The sequence below is a fragment of the Gavia stellata genome, chromosome 25 (assembly GCF_030936135.1).
Source record: "Gavia stellata isolate bGavSte3 chromosome 25, bGavSte3.hap2, whole genome shotgun sequence".
Lineage (NCBI taxonomy): Eukaryota > Metazoa > Chordata > Aves > Gaviiformes > Gaviidae > Gavia > Gavia stellata.
In genome coordinates, this window is record NC_082618.1 from 13,179,135 (window position 1) to 13,192,658 (window position 13,524).

Here is a 13,524-nt window from a genome sequence, read left to right on the forward strand (position 1 = left end):
TTTATCTTCTGTGCTCTTTCAAGGTGCTGGGCACCATAAACTCTCCATTGATTGTTGTTCCGAGGTGCTTCCAACAGCACCCTGTCTGCCCAGCTGGCTGCAGGTGGTGCAGCCTCATACCTCTTCCATGGAATGGTGGAGTGTGTGGATAAACACTGTTCCACTTGCAGAGTCTATCTAAGGAAGAGGCCAGTTCTAGTGCCAAGAAGCAGCTTAGTCACAGACGTTTGTCACCACGTGAAGCTTATCACAGTATTTGTTTGAAGAAATTGAAACCAGGAACAGTTAAGCACCTTCTGTGCTTTGGCAGTCACCACTTAATGCTGATTTGCATCTGTAGGTATCTAAATGCATTTGAGAAAGGGACTTTTTCTGCCTTCTGATGGACTTCACAGTATAAGGACAGTTCACCACTGCCAGGTACTTCATGGTGCTTGCTCTTCACTATTGCAAGTAACATACAGGGGAGCTTGCATGGGGGGGGGGGGTAACACTGAGCTTGCCTGTCTCAACTCATGCAGATCAAAAGTCCTCTAAAACCGGTTTCAGCTAAAAGCCGTAGGACAGATACTTCCCTGTCCCATTTGCAGAAAGGAATGTCCTGAAAAAGTGCCCTCATCTCAACTAGGGAAGAGCTTCCCTCTGTTGCTGTGCAAGTAGAAAACAAATGTTATTTCTATCAATGGTCACACAGGGTGATTTATTGACAGGAGTGCTGGGGCAGGGGGAACATACATATGGGGTAATAAAGAATGCTGGTTTTATTATAACTGTGGTGTATTTGATGTGTCACCTCTCTGTCCTGTTAATAGCAAGTGTTTCTTTCTGAAACACTTTTATGACATCCTGTGATTGATTTGTATTTAATTTAAATGGGTGAGTTGCAGAATTAGAGCCTGGCAAATAAAAAATTACTAGAACTGTCTCCTCTCTGGCGTGGATTGTTTCCTGTATAACACAGTGGACCACTTGTTTCTACATTAGCTTCCACTGTAGCACAGTATTGCTCCAGTAAGATCCAGGAGGGTACACACCATAGAGAATCAGTGCAAAGCAGAGATTTGGATACTGCTTTAAGTACTTTCAGACCTACATATCAACGGTTCCTCCTCTTTCTTCAGCTAAGTGATAAGTCAAGTTGCCATCCTTGAAAATGCTCAAGTTGGACCAAATCAGATGGCATACCCACAACTAGTTTTTAAGAATTAAGCTTGTACAAACTCTCCAGTGTAACAGGCACAAACAGGCTTTTCTTCAGCATCAGGCATGCATGTCATCCTGTTCCAGTGCTCTAAGTAAATGTATCTGTTATTTACAATGGGTAATGCAAGGACAATTGTGTTGTTGCTGGAGCTAGGTTACATCCCCTTCCAGCATTGCAGGGTAAGTATCATGATAGATACTTGTCTTGCATGGCACTTATTTTTCTTCTCATCAAAGGGGGTTTGTTTCATGTGCAAAAGTTGTGATGGTCCTAAGGTAGTGGCATAAAGGAATCCCTTCTACCCCCACTTCAAAACATGCACTGCTAGAGCCAACAGAGAACACAGGAGGATCTTCAGTGTGGACTTCAGTCAGGACAGGTTACTCAGCCACATTGAACTAGCAAACAGTTCCTGTTTCATCATATGTGGGCAGAGTGTGATTCCTAGTGGTTAATGGGTATGTCAGCTGTCCAGCTGGCATAACAGCAGGCAGTGCTGCCTGTAAGGAGCTAAATTAATGCTTTCCTATTTTCTATTCACTCTTTATAGAATGTCTTTGACTTTTCCTTTCTTCTCTCAGAATACCAAGTTGCTAATACTGTTTCTGCAAATGTTGACAGTCTCAAACCTGCAGAATCATGATATGGGCTGCTGTTATACAGTGTTTGTTCCTGCTAGTTCATGTGTCTGTGTGCAGACTTATTCCCACAAAGTACTGGCTGTTTAGGAATAGTTACATATGTATGCATGAGTTCATGAATGAACCAAACTACAGGAAAACATACAACAGCAGGACAAAGGTATTTCCTGCCTGTGTGTTGAACATCTAGATCTGTGGAACAGAGAAGAAAAACATTTCAGTGGATCTAGAAGTCATCAAGCTGAAAAAAGCACCCAGACAGAAAAAGACTCAAGCTTAATGTGGATGCAAAAGTCATCCCCTTTTCTCTTAAGTACGAGTATGTTCTTTGGCCTACTGTAAAGATCAGTCTGAGTCCTAAGTTTGAAGTAGGGCTATGTTATGTAGGTCACCTCTTTGGTTGGTGTCATTCACTGAATTCACAGTAGCAGGTGGTTCATTCCGGCTGAGTTCTGATCTCACTTAAACTCAGTCTTTGGTTTATTCAGACTTTGTTTTCCAGCTCAGGTGTGTTACCACTTGAAAGAGCAATAACCTGGTTGTAGCCAAAAAAACATCTGCTGACAATGTGTTGGAACTGGGCAGTTGGTGAAAATCAGCCCAGAAAAAAAAAAAAGATCACTGAATCAGTCCTAGCCAAAATCCAGCAGTGATTCCTTAGCACAAAAGCACCTCTTCCTTTTTAATAATGACATATCACATACATTTTTACATACTTAAATCTTTTTTTTTTCCTAAATGTCTGTGCTAAATATGGAAACAAGTGGGTAGTAATGAATCCTGAACACTTGGATCAAGCGACAGATAGTTTTCACAATATTTTCCCAGTGCGGGTGAATAAACATGTGACTTGACAGTGCTCAGTCTGGTTGTGTCACTGTGAGGTCTCCAACACGTTTGTGCATTGCAACACAATCACTGCAGCCCATTACTGTACACTTGCTAGGCTTGGCATTTGTCTGCATGATTTAATGGCAGGATGCTGGTTTTCCTCTGTCCAGAAGAACCATCCCAGCAGCTCTTCTGCTGCTGCTTCTTTTGTGAAGAATCTGTGATATAAAGACTCTGCCATGCACTACAGACTGCGTCTGCTTTCCAAGATATGACTGAAGATGGTCCTGTCTTTGAGCAGAGCACTTGAATCTCCCTGGGCCTGATGATCTTACACAGTTCTCAGCTCCACAGAAGTATTTGCAGAATACCACAACTTGATAGTGCCAATTGCTACAGGAGAATATTAATGACAAAACCAGCACAATGAATAATAATGTTGTTATCCAAAGCCTAAAAATAGTTTCTTAGGAAACCTAGTCTCATAGCACAGTTTCATTTAAATAACCATGATAGAAAAGGGGAGAAATCTGTCAAAAATTGGTATTGTAAAGGAGGAGGTTAGTTTTACCATTTTATTCCTTACTAAGATTCATTCTTTACTAAGATTTTGATTCTAACATTTCCTGTAACTACATAACAGTTACATAACAGTAACTCTGTTGCTGTCAAGTTAGAGTTATTGGGGATAGATTTTATACCACCTCTGGTCTTGCTGTATATCCTGCCAAGACTTTTCACCTGCAAAACTGGCAAGAGGCTTTTTCATGGACATTCATCTGAACAGCCATTAAAATCCAGCTTCTGCTATCAATAGAACACTCAAGGAAGAAAAAAGAAAGTTCCTAGAAGTTGATGAGCATTTTTGAAGACTTATATCTCGATAGTGGTTACCTAAAGATTGCTGAAAGATTTTCTGTACTCAGCATTTTACACCACTGTCTTGTAGATAATAAATGATAACATGAAATGACCCTTTATTGAACTCTGGTGATACAGTTTGTTTCACAGAAGGCATGCTTTGTGAGAGTTTCTTTTTGTTTGTTTGTGCCCATAACTGTTTTGTTTTAATGGTCAACCATCCCCTTTATTTTTCAGACTGAGGTCTATTGAACTAGGAGCTCTTCACTAGGGTTGCACTGACTCCACCCAGCTGACAATCATTGTGATTGGGCTATTAAGGCCAACTGCTTTTCTAACACCAGTAAGTTCTGTGTGTGTTAGGCTTTGCTTATGCATTTATATGTATATATTATATATGTATTATACACATATATATAAAGTGTGAGGAAGTTGTTCTGAGTGTTTCATGTGAGTCTAGATTGCTTAAGAGTAAGTGTATAAATTAGCCTGGGAAACTGTGTGAAAAGACTTGTGAAAGTATATATATTAAAGGGAGGCAGTGTGAGAGTAAAGCAAGAAGCCAGAAACTGATTTATTAAGGCTTTTTTTGACTGTATTCGAACTTTAAGCAAGTTGCTTAACTTTTCTGTTTCAGTCTGAAATGTTGTATTTCATGCTTATCAACCTGTAAGACTAGTTAGAAATATGTCCTGCTAATTCATGCATGAAGACAAAGATTAAATGATTTGCCTAACTAATGAATAAACTATGTTGCTGAAGTCTGTGAGTTCAATCAAATTGCATGAAATTTGCTGTGACTCTTGAAGTTCTATCTCTTTGAGTCATGTAGGAATCCCGACTTTTCTTGGAAGCAATAAGTAAGCCTAAAGCTGTTACAGCATGGAAGGAAAGTCTTTGAGTATCAACTCTAAAGCCTCAAAAAACAGAAGATAAGTAATAGGAACTCACCCTTTCAGTTTTGAGTTACTGAGTTTTAAATGCAGACTTGCAATTTTGAGGGCTTGGCTTGTGATTTTGTGCAGCAATTTGCAGTGCGAAGCAATGCTGAGTCCATGCTGATAGAATGCGGTATTTCTTGTCTATTGTCTATTTTTCCCTGCTTTTCCCCTTGTTGTTAAATCCCTATGCCATTTATTATACTTGCACATGAATATAAGCCTAAAAAGTAAACTATATTTATCAACAGACAGTTGCTTTATCTTTTTGTAGTAGATTTCTCTCAAATGCTTTGTTATTTAATCTGTGGTTTAGCATCCCAGTGTAGTCACTGTGAACTCAATATGCTGAAAATAATATATATTTATTTATCCTATGCTTTTGCACGGCTAGTTAATACATGTAGCTTTTAATGGTGAAGGAGAACCTGCTTCTTCCAGAGGGAAATTCTAAGGAATTTCTGCGTTCTACATGGAAGAGAGGTAAGTGCAGCCCTCACCATTTGGAGCCACAGAGTAAAAGGTAGGCCTACCATGCTGCTTTGAGGTGATTAGGGACTGCTTAACAAGATGTTTGGTAGCTCTTTAAAAATAGAGCTGACTATACTGAAACTATTTTTTGTCCGTTTAGTTTTTTCTGGAGCACTAAGTCAATAGTTGCCCATTCATTATGGTGTAAATATGGACTGTAGATTCTGGTCATAAGAAAAGAGGTGTTGTCCTTCCCTTGTTTACTTCAGTACTTTAATTACCCACGTGAAATTACTCGCTAGCCTTATTTGGCACACAGCTCTTCAATGAGTTTTCATAAATTGTTCCAGGTCAGAATGTGAGCCTCATTACAATGTTCATAAAATATTATTTTTATAGACAAACCATACTCTTGAAAGAACTGAATGTTTCAGATACTAAAACTAGTTCGTTGTAGTGCCATTTGTGAACTATTCTTTGTGAACAATAACATGGGTTGGGTCTTAGCACATATTTTAGCCAGCCAGTTGAAGATCAGATTTTCCACCAGAAACAAAGTTAACAAAATCTTTCAATTAAAGAATGATTATTTCTGGAGCAAGTATCTATTTTACTTCAATATTTTGTCTTGGCTATAAAGTAAAAATCAGAAACCCAGGATTTTTTTGTGCATGTCACTAAGAATAGTTATCCTTCAACTGGGGAAAACAGAATTTCCTCTGAAAAAGCGGGGGGGAGGAGGGCAGGACACAGGACACTTTAGCTCCTCTTTGAATAATAAAAGCTGGGGAAAAAACAACATAAACTTTTCTGGGAGCATCCTACAGACACACACAATCGTCTTACGATGCTTCATTTCAGAGCTCACTTTTGACTGTTTTCATTCATATCTGTCTACAGATGTAAGTCAGATCAGTACAGAGCAAAGCTGAATATGTCACCCTAGAATACTGAAAATACACAAGTTAAAATCAACCCTCTGCAGGCTCATATTGGGGAATAACTTCACCCTTGTTTGAAGAGTGGTCAAATAAATAAACCTTGCATTTGTTGGCAGGTGATCTTGGCCCAGCTCTTTGGGGTTATTTTTCATTTTGGGATGACTTAAATTGATGATGACCAACATTCTGGGAGTTAATTAGGCACAGGTGTCCTTCTTTACTGATTACCCACAGGGAAGCAGGGATAACTCTTCCACTCAGGAAATCTAGCAGCTGAGGAATCACCATGATCTTGAGGTGAATCCTAGGGGGAGGTTCAAGCTAGGTCTCCAGATAATCCAATGCATTTGGTAAATAAATGCTGCTGAGGAGCAGCCCATCTCCTCAATGCTTGAGCATTTAGCTATTCAGGTTTAGGAGCAGGAGGGTATGGGGCTGCATCTCCCCTCCTACACCGTTTTAAGATATAAAGCAAAATGATCATTGTTTTTTTTTCCCCTTTGTGGAATTTGAGCTGTAAGTCCTCTTTGTGGTGAAAGGGCTGTTGAAGATCATTTACAAAGGACACACAGTTTTTTTGGAGATGGAGGTGGGCCCACAGATACCTGAGGTGACACCCTGAACAGCTGTAAAAGAAAAAAAAAAGTTTTATGTGCTGGTCTCTATCAGATGACTAAGTCAAGGTGTCAAAAGTCACATACAATGGTCTGTGTCACCATGGCCAGTAGTAATACTAGGTCATCTGAGTGCAATCAACTGATTCTTTGAGTATTTTTAAGGTTCTTCCAGTCTCCCATGCCTTGCAGCTGGAGGACTAGGAATGCAGACAAGGGTCTCTCAGAGCCTGGATTTGACTTTGGCAGAAGCTAAAATACTTATAATTTGATGTATTAGATTCACTGGACTGGAATTCTGTGGCAAATCAGCACTTCTGACTTGGTCTCTAGACAAGTATATTCCACAGCCAGTTTTTGAGGTCTCTACCAGTGCAAAATCAAGGAATTTGCCTCATGGTGAGGTTAACAGGGACTTCTCTCAGCACAGGCTGTGTTTATGTGGAGGTATAGTCCAGGCTTGGTCCCTTGACAGAGAGGAATCCAGAGACATCAATAACAAGGCACCATCCACCCATGATTAAAGCTACGTCCCTCTCTGGTCCCTACAGCAGGCCAGTGGAAACACAGCTTTTGCAGTTACACTGCCAGTGTATATGTCCAAATATTTCCAGAACCTACTGGCTGATTCCAGTCCAGTTTCCCGGATGGGAGTCTTGGTGTAACATGTATATGGTTAGAAGAAAGAGACCTGGTTACGCCCTAACAATGGGAAAAGTTGCAGAGAAACTCCAGAAGAGTATTTTGATGATGCAGAAATCATCACTAGAAATTTTGCTTATAGGAAATCTGCTTCTTTAGTTCTAGTGCTCCCAGAATGACACTTCAAACAAAAGAAGATGCACAGATGGTACTGGTGCAAAGCACCTAGGAAAAACACTGTGAAGACACTGGGTGGCTAGGGAGACATTCCTAGAAAAGCGGGAGCTATAATACAGCATGCTGCGGTATCTTGGAAGGAAGTATGTTTACCCTTGTGTGGGGACAAGGACAAGGAAAAAAAGTAAGCAATACCCTGCAAGATCACCAAGATACTCAGCTGGGTGTAAAGTCAAGAGGTACTTCTCCAGTGAAATAAACAGTGCCCCACGAGTAGGTGTCTAGTAATACCCATCACAGGATGTTTGTTATGGAGATCATTGCTGCTTATAGTCAAATAATGCTTACGCTAAGAGCCTCTTTTCTTTTTTTGTCTTGCTAGCTTTAATGCTCACACTGCATCAACATAGCGTCTTCCAGTAACAACGTGGTAATTGTTCACCTGCTTAGAGATTGAAAAGAGCCAAATGATGAATCCATTACGTGGATTCAAGAGGGTGACTTTGGATCCCAGCTGAGCACTTAGTCAACATGTATCCCTTTTCCATTTCTTTTTTAAAATTACCTCAGCCTCCTGCTGAAAAAGGATGAAGCTAATTGATTAAAATTATATATGTTGAGAATTATTGGGCTGAATTTTCTTCCCAACACCACAGATCTTCATGTCTGCAACAGCATTGAAACCAGTGGAGATACTCTTCTTTCCAGCTAGCATATGCATGTCTTTCTGTTTGGAAGGATCTTGGTGAAGGGAAAGTGTATTAGGTGATCATCCCAGGATGCTCATCTTGCACTAAACCTTTCAGCTTTTCCCTCTTGAATTTCCAAAGCAAATCTTATAGTTGGGTTGATGATTGCCCAAAAGCCCAGTTAAGGAAATGGAAAGTATAGTATTGTTCTTAATATGCTCATGAGAAAGCAAAAATAACCTAGGATCAGATCCTGAGACTTTTTTTTTCCTCTTTTCTTTTTGCAATGGTTAAACTGGAGGACTGAAACATCAGGCACCTCAGAAATTATAATTATAGTGAGAGTTATAGTTTGACATTTTTCTTAGTTGTAGTGTTCTATATAAAACTGTACATTAAAAAAAACTTGGGCTTTTTGTTTGTTGGGGTTTTTTTTGTTTGGGGGTGGATGGGTTTTTTTAACACATAAAGTGGCCTAGGAAAAGGAATAGATTGGAAAAACAACAGGCTGTTTTCACTGAGCTAGGAAAAACAGCTAACGAACAGAGATATTATTAATTGTAAGATATGAGCAAGGAACCAAGAGAGCTTGAAGAAACCACCCCAGAGAAACTGTGTTTTTATGGCAAATAATCTTAAAATACTTTCATTAAAATTTTAACTTTGCAATACAGAAAAAAATTGAATGTAATGCAAGTAACATGTCAAGATGTGCTTTATACTGTTGTGTAATTATTCATAAGCTCTAGGTTACTTCATATTACTGAAGTTTACGTGTTAGACATAATTCAAGCATACTCTACTGTAGGCTTGGCATTCAAAGGTTATGGGTCTTGCCTACAAGAGGTATATTTAGATTTGCTCGCTAGGGAATTCAGCACTTCTCTTTGCCTGAATGCTGTATAATCTTGACTATAAGCACTGACAGGCTGGCTAGCATGCAGCTAAAGAGAAGGTTTATATTCTTGCCAAATAGTTATGTAGGCATCTGTGAAAGTGTAACTATTTGTGCACCACCTTTGCAATGACCAAGAATTAAAGTTATTTTCAACATGAGTAGGTGAGGTTGTGGGTGAGTGTACAGAATATGGAGAGTTTTACTTGCCAGTAGGAAGGAATCTCACTAATCATATTTTCATTATTGGAGACCATGCATTTCCAGCTCTCTCTTCTTTAACTATAAAAGTAACTGCAGTGCTATTTCTCGTATAGTTAGATGATCCTGTGCAAGAATAGGAGAATGTGATTTTCTTTTTCTTTTTTTTTTTTTTCCTGATTCTCTTAAGTCAGGCAGTTGAGATGGCGATACTTCAGCTGCTCATCCAGTTTATACCTGGGGAAAGCTAGTCTTGAGTCTGAAGCAGTATCGTACATCAGTATGTATTTTCATGCTCTGTTACCACTAGCATTAAAGCAGCACCTACAAGCCCAACATTTTGAAGTATGGCTCTCCACATATTTAGTATTACTTGGGTTTGAGAACTCTAATTTGCCAAGGCCCCAGGTAAGTCTAAAGCTCCTTCAGATCTGAGCTTGCAGCTCAGGTTCCAGCAATTTAGCTCATTCAGCATTTTAGGCATGAGCAAGTTGAATGCTCTTGCTTGTCTACCACCAGCTTTCTTTCTCTAGACCATTATACCAGCCCCCCTTTCAAAAATTCTGGAAAGACTTGAGGTTTTGACCTCATTTGCTACAGAAGAATTCAGTCTCTGAGCTGTCAGAGAAGCTCTGTGCAATAGCCCACTGCTCATTTCTGTTGTTCATGTTTGGAAATAACAAAAAAAAAAAAAAAAAAAAAAAGGTGCAGCATTAACATTTGTGCCAGTTACAAAATCTATAAAAAACCTGTACCTGCTAGTCTGGTGTAGGCAAATCCAAACAAAATAAACCTAGACATCCAAAACTTACATTTACTCACAGTACCTCTGTGTGTGGCTCATCCGGCTCTTGAGCTTCTAGGCTATAGTGGAGGAAAAGGTCGCATTCTCAAGCCTCCATTCTCAGCTGCAGTGCCAGGAAACTTCCCTATTTTTTTTAAATAAAAAAATACATTCTCTTGTAAGGAATATGTTGCCATGCCAGTTGGCAGAGCTGTTGGTCTATGCTTGTGATTATTAAGAAAAATGCCCTCACCTGTAGTCTATGTGAGCATACCTAATAGATTCAGCACCAAATTAACTGTTTCTTACTTGCTGAACAGTCAAAACAAATTGTAAAATAAAGGGGATACATTTTTCATTAATTCCAAATTCATGCCAATTATTTCCTTAGTTTTATACGTAATTCTTCCTGCTGTTTTCCCTAATGAAATGGCACAGAAAGCAGATCAAACTACATCGTTATTGGACTATTATTGGAAAATTAAATAACTGTAATGTTAATCCAAAATATAATGGAAAATAAGTTCAACTATTCACATTTGCAACCATTATAAAATAGATAACATTCCGTTTCTTGTTCTGCAAGCTTGCTTACAGATCTCAGACTTGGGAAGTTCTACATTCCTTCATTACTAGCAAATGAGTTTGTTTCTGGCCTGTTTGGCATTCAACAGGATAAGAGTTCCTTCAGATCATGCCCCATATATCCTGGCTCACTGCAGAATTCTTTCCTTAGAGCACCTTAAAAAGGGCTTCAAATGGCAAGCAATACCTTTGTGAAGACTTTCCTTGTAGACCATTGTTCTCAGTTTGAATGCATATTGCTCCTGTCAAATGGCTGACATCAAATTCATCTGCCTTCCAGATGTCCTAAGAATAGAAGTGATGTATTTTTAACCAACTTATTAAAGAAAAACATAAAATGCTTTCTGACACTTGACATTTAATCTTGAATTTATCTTTGCTTTCTAATGGTTGTCTGAAGCTATAGAAGTACCATGTACATAAGTACACAGTCCAGCATCTGCAATAAGCCAGTTTTTTAAGTCTTTTTACACCATTTCACCAAATTTACAGCTCAGTTGAATGGTGTTTAAGAGTCTTCAGATGAAAATTGTTCTAACATGACTGTCATAGACTGGCTTTTGAAATGCGCATTACCTGCCAGTTTCTTGACCTCAAAAAAATAGAACTCAGTGAACAGTTAAGCCTTTAATTAAATATGTTCTGACAATTGTTTCAGTCACTGATAACTATGATCTTGTTTCTAATGAATTACAATTATGACATTGGAGTAAAAAAATTGCAGACTTTGTACTGGCTTGTTATAAATATAACATAATGCATACTCTGTTCTCTGTTATTTAACCATATTTGAAGGAGGATACTCTCCAGTCTGCAGAATTCTGTTTTGCATTCTATGGGTAAAATCCTTTAAGATGTCATTATCCATGTCAATACAAGTTTGCACTCTATTCTAAAGCAGATGGGTAAATGTATGAACAAAAGAGGATGTTTTGGGTTCTAAGCATTGGGTATAAAATACTTACTGTTCCACTTGACCAGTTTTCAATGAAGTCTTGCTGAATCTTCTTTTCTTTCTGATGCAAATGTACTATACTATGGTGTCATAGATAAACCCTTTGCAATATCTCACTTCCTTAGTGTCCATCTTCAAGATCTAATAGCACTTCACACAAGACTTTATTTTCTCCTGTGTCTAATGGAGTCTTGGTGCCTTCACGTCCCAGAAATGGCTCCATTTAATGGCTGTGTCTCTATGCCAGTTCTAACGATCTTATATTGTACTTGTCACCATAAAGCATTATTGCCAGTGCAGTACTAATCAACATGACTAAAAATGCCAGAACCTAGCCCATAGCTTCTAAGATTCTCTGAAGCCCATGACTGTAAAATTTAAGCTTGAATAAGTGGAAGGCATATCCAGCTAAAAATTGTATTTTTGTCAGTTACAAGTATCCAGTGTGGAAAACATTACAGGTGACTGGGACAGACAACTTTAATTAAACATAATGCTTTCCACCCTTAAGTCCTCAGAAGCAACTCTGAATTAAGTCACAGAGATGAACATGCGAGATACTTATCTACAGGAGGTACTTTGTTATCAATTTGAAATGGAACCTCCGAGTCCTCCAGAGAATCAAGAGCCTTTATAATATCTCAAATATTAAAGGAGAGACCTTTTTTTGGCAAGATGGAGGATACTTCATTTAATATTTTTAAAAGTCCAAATGTCTGTGTGGCAGTGGGAAAAAGAGGTTGAAATCCAGACATTGAGCTCAAACAATTGATGATCGTAGAAATGTTATTTCGTGGACCTGGCCTGTGGTTTTCCTAAGTATAGCATTTACAAAGACATGTCACAAACTTGATTTTATTGTCACTCAGCTAATATCTGTAATTACTACTGCAGCCATGTGTCACTTTTTTGAGTGTAGTTTTCAACTTTCAACAGCTTAATTTGCTTAAGGTAGAAAACATTATCACATCTATTTCTGTCTGTTAGATAATATAATTGTGTTTTATATATAAATCCACTATAATTTTAGCATACTCTGTCAAAATGTCTTATAAAAAAATAAGGTTCCAGAAACAGTTTTTAGATGGACAACAACAGCGATAGCAGTCTAGTCCCTATAAAAAGAGAAACTGAGGCAGTGATGTTGTCGTGGTTTCACACCAATATGGAAAATTCCAGGCTCATAGTCATATATGTTAACACTTATACCCTGAAAATTTGACTCAACTGATACTTAAAAGCAGAAAAAAACCCCAACTTTCTCTAGAGAATGTTCTTAGTTATTATACTATGATCCTGACTTTCAATTTTGTTCCTAGTTTTGATGGCCAAGAATTGAGATGTTTGACTTAACACTGGAAAACCTACATAGTAATTTATTGCCGTGACCAATCCTTTTTTAGGATTCTCTCCTCTGAAATGAGTCTTGGGAGAGAAATCACATTCCAGAATAGCAATGCAGACACATGGGATCTGTTTGATCTCTGCTTTTAGCCCAAAGTCTGTGTTTACTGGGGAGTGACTTGGTATGTTTTGAAATAGTAATGGTAGTATTCCACAACCACTAAAACCTTGTCTAAAAAAGCAACGCTATTTTATTAAGAAAAACTATGCATAAATCCTTTTTAGATGGTTTTTGTAACCCAATTCCCAGGGAAAAAAAAAATCATACTGCATAGGAAAAGATGGTATTATAGAAAATTGCTAACTAAGACGCTGAAAATAGTTCAACAAATGAAAATAGCAAATCACTTTAAAAAAAAAAAAAAGGAAAAAAATCAGTCAGGTTTCAGGTAAGTCTGTATATAACGTACTGTTGCACAAGCACTTAATAATACAATTGTCATAGCAGTGAACCTAAGCTAGCTTAACAGTGCTAAACCATTGGGCTTTTTGTTCCAGCCAAGTTCTGAAAATTTAGTGTGCAACACCAGGCAGAACTGCAGGTTCTGGAACAAATTTACAACCTCAGAAGCTGGGCTCCTCTCCAAGGTGCTGAGGCAACAGTGCAGTTCTGCGCTGCACTCTTGGAGCATTTGCTTATTAACTGGTTTCACTCTGATACAATTTTTTTTAATGAATGAAGAATTAACTG